This window comes from Galeopterus variegatus, unplaced genomic scaffold (assembly GCF_000696425.1).
Source record: "Galeopterus variegatus unplaced genomic scaffold, G_variegatus-3.0.2 Scaffold3517, whole genome shotgun sequence".
Taxonomy (NCBI): domain Eukaryota; kingdom Metazoa; phylum Chordata; class Mammalia; order Dermoptera; family Cynocephalidae; genus Galeopterus; species Galeopterus variegatus.
The window spans coordinates 7,866-12,022 of NW_007729628.1; positions in this window are offsets into that span (position 1 = coordinate 7,866).

Genomic DNA, 4,157 nt, shown 5'->3' on the forward strand with positions numbered 1-4,157 from the left:
CCCTTTTGCCACATCTGGCCTCAATCCTACCCACCCAAACTTATCTCTTGACACCTCCTTCCCTCACCCCCAACTGTGCTTCCACAAGGACCCATTCAACTCTCTTTTTTTGTCTCAGTGTCTAAATTTCTTCATCATGGAAAATTTTCTTTTTCCTTCCCCTACTCCCATCTTGCCACCTAGTGTAGTTTGGTTATTGGCCCGGCTGAAACTCAGTGTTAAGATATTTTAAGATGAAAAAGGCTATTACTTAAATGTTGTGAACAGAATTTGTCTGGCAAGAAACAGATCTTCATAAGTCCTTTAGGAGTGGACTGCACCCTTATTTTGGGAAACCATGTAGTTGGGCATATGAAAACAAGAATCTGCCCAAGGCTCTTGGTATTTTTGTTGTTGTTGTTTTATTTTATTTTTAATTGATACATCCACCCAAGGTTCTTGAAGGGAGAACTGTGAAGAAACCTTGAAGCTGAAGGTATTTGTTTTCAGTCTGAGAAGCTAAGTGTTCTGTTTGGTAACAGAAATGATGTGTACAGTTCAGTAGGAGTGGGATAGGGAGGTGGAAAATGTAATTCGACTTGCAACAAATTTAGCTGATGCTGTATCTGAATTGGTTTGTTCCTGCAGGATGTGAGATTTCTTTATTGAGTTCCCTGCTAATAATAAAAGCAGTCAGTTGTTACACACTTACATTGCACCAGGACTGATATAAATCCTTGCAAGGATTAACTCCTGTAATCCTCTTAACAACTTTATGATTTTTCAGATGAGGAAAAGAAACCTCAGAGAAGTTAAGGATCAAGTCCTGCAAATAAGAGGCAGAGCCAAGATTTGAGCACCAGGAGTGTGATTCCACGGTATGTAGTCTTCACCTCTGCTACCAGAGTTTTTGTTTGTTTTTTAAAAAATCTCATCCTTTTAAAATTCTTTTTGGGGGTATGTTTTATAATTAGTGTAGTAGCGCGTGCTTATTATTAGGGGGTGCAAACTCAAAAACATTTTACTGGCAGGGATGCCCAATCACATTTTGCCACTTTTTCATATGCTATCTTGCATTATTTGTTTATAGCTTCATATTAATAGGTCGCATTTCTCCCAGGGAATTGGGAGTATCCTTGAAAGTAGTAAGTGTGCCTTAAACTTTCACTTTTATTTCCCACAGTAAGCCTAACGGTATCATCCCTAAGTACTCACTGAATTGAATTAAACTGAAACTCCACCGACCTTATCCCTCTGGATAAATCAAAGCTAGTAAAAATATACAGTAATACATCAGATTTCTAGAACTTCTGGGGAAGGCTGAAAATACTTCCAAGCACTGCAAACAGATCAACATAGTAATTTAAAAATAATACTGCTGTACAAACCGGAAAAGCGTTATTGTATACACCCAAAGGTGTATAATGGATTTGAACTTGAAAACATAAAGTAGTGTTTAATTTAGGGCTCTGCTGTCCAGGGACAGCGGATGGGCAGAGATCAGCCTGCTGGAAGGTGGTTATAACCCAGGCTTTGGCTCCCTCTTTTGGCAGGAAGGAAGAGGTCTTGCAGGAATTCTTGGTTCAGGTTGTATAATTGCTGCTGTTGTATAATTGCTGCTGTATGTTTACTGTAACATACTGCCTGAGAAAATTCAGCTCTTAGCTTTAGAAAAGGGGAAGACAAAACCCACTGGATCTTTATCCCCAGAGAGTAGCTAAATACACATTTCCATTCCTTTACGTGCTAACATTGCTGCCTCTAAAACCAGACTCAANTATACACCCAAAGGTGTATAATGGATTTGAACTTGAAAACATAAAGTAGTGTTTAATTTAGGGCTCTGCTGTCCAGGGACAGCGGATGGGCAGAGATCAGCCTGCTGGAAGGTGGTTATAACCCAGGCTTTGGCTCCCTCTTTTGGCAGGAAGGAAGAGGTCTTGCAGGAATTCTTGGTTCAGGTTGTATAATTGCTGCTGTTGTATAATTGCTGCTGTATGTTTACTGTAACATACTGCCTGAGAAAATTCAGCTCTTAGCTTTAGAAAAGGGGAAGACAAAACCCACTGGATCTTTATCCCCAGAGAGTAGCTAAATACACATTTCCATTCCTTTACGTGCTAACATTGCTGCCTCTAAAACCAGACTCAATACAAACTGCTTAGTTGTCAGAGAACCACCACACACCGAACATTTCTGCTGTGACTTTCCCAGTCTTTTCCGATTGTAGGACATAAAAAGTCAACCTTAATCGATCACAGGGTGCTTCACATAAGCCTGGTTTTCCCACACTCTCTGCTAACCCTGTATATTGGTAATATTTTCCATGACATGGACAAGGGGTTTGGGGGCTCAGCTAGTAAAGAAATCAAATATCTACAATTCTTTGGTTCATTAAGTGGAATTAAGCAAATGCACACCTTTCCCTAGCATGAAATTTCTTCCCCAATTCCCTCTTCCCAGAACTTTTATATATGAGTCTGAGTTTTTGCCAGAACTTTTATATATGACTGAATTGTTACTTAATCATGCCAATGACTCATCTGAGATTTGGTTCCAATGCCCCCGGGCAGAAATACTATATGGTTTTCCCCCAGAGACACCAAACATCTCCTTCCCTATTTGGGCTGTGAGCAACTCCAAGGACCAGTGAAGACCCTCAGATGCCACCAGTGCCTGGCACATTGCAGAGTTCAATAAAGATTTGTTGAAATATGTATGATTTAAACCCATATTCTATTATTATTATTTGTTTTAATAAAAAGATGACAGTAAGGGGATCTTAACCCTTGACTTAGTGTTGTCAGCACCACACTCTCCCAAGTGAGCCACGGGCCAGTCCCCCATATTCTATTTAAAAGGATAATTTTGTCCATGTGAGAATTCTTCCTGCATGCAATGTGAAGACATTTGATTAATATCATTAATTTTAAAGGGGCATAACAATGTTATACATAAGATGCTCGTTGTCAAGGAACTTTTTTTTATGTTATAGTGGAATGAAATAGACAGCCCTGGCATCAATCACGGCTCTGCTACTACTGTTCAGAGAGGAAATTCACCATTAGCATCTTGGCACATTCTTGCTGGGTGTGCCAAGAATGCAAGACCCTGATCTCTCTTTACGTGGGCCATTTCTCAGGGTTGTGTTTGCAGAGAGCAATCTTGAAGGATGAGGTAATGTCTCCATGTGGAACAAAGAGCAGGCTTGCTTACTGCTCAGTATAACATGGTGGGTCCCTCAAGCTCAGACGTCCTCTCCTGTAATGCAACTCATTTTGTGTGAAAGCATGCATCTGGGCCCATATGCTTCGTTCCTGTGAGAGTTGTGGTCCAGGGAGCCAACACAAGCATGTTAACACTCTGGCTACTGCTTTTGCTGTGAGTAATAGCCTTTCTTCTCTGACCCAGGAGTCTGGTGTGTTCTGTCAGCATCCATGAAACTGTGAAAGCTAACATGTTAGTCTGCAAATAGGGTAAATCTCAGATTCTTCTAGTTCTCGACACTCACTAGCTGGGTGTTCCTACACGGGTTATTTAACATCTTTTAGTTGCAGTATCCCTCCTTCATAAAGGGAACGATAGTACCTGCCTCAGAACGTAGTGGAGTAAGTTAGATAAAAACGTAAAGATCCCTACCACACTAGACTCTTCCAGGGAGTTCCTTCCCCCTCTTTACAACACAGCTAGAGACTGCTTGACTTTGACGCCTGGCGATGCTGGGCGGGTAGGAATGGAGCGGACCACCGGGTGGCTGCATTCCATCTTGGCTTGGTGCAGAAGCCGGCTGCGGACGAGCCTGAAGAGCGCGCCCAGAAGCAGCTCCGCAATTTCTACGTAGGCGGCTCCCTGAGAGAGGCTAGCTGACGGGAGCCGGGAGCCAAGGATTTTGTCTTGTGGCGGCGGTTGCATAGCAACCACGCTGCTTTATTTTAAATCGTTGATTTCTAGTGGCTTCAGGTTTGTGATGATGGGGATTAACGGGGCACCGAAGACCCGCACCCCCCAGCCACCCCCCTCGGAGCAGTAGCTGCAGGCCCTCTGCAGTCCCCCGGGACGTGGCTCTCTCGCGCACGCGCCCCGGAGCAGGCGCCCGCACACGCATGCTCCCAGCGCTCCCACGCGCGCTGTCACCCCCCCGCCCGACCGCCCGGCTGCCGCCCACGCAGCCGCGTGTA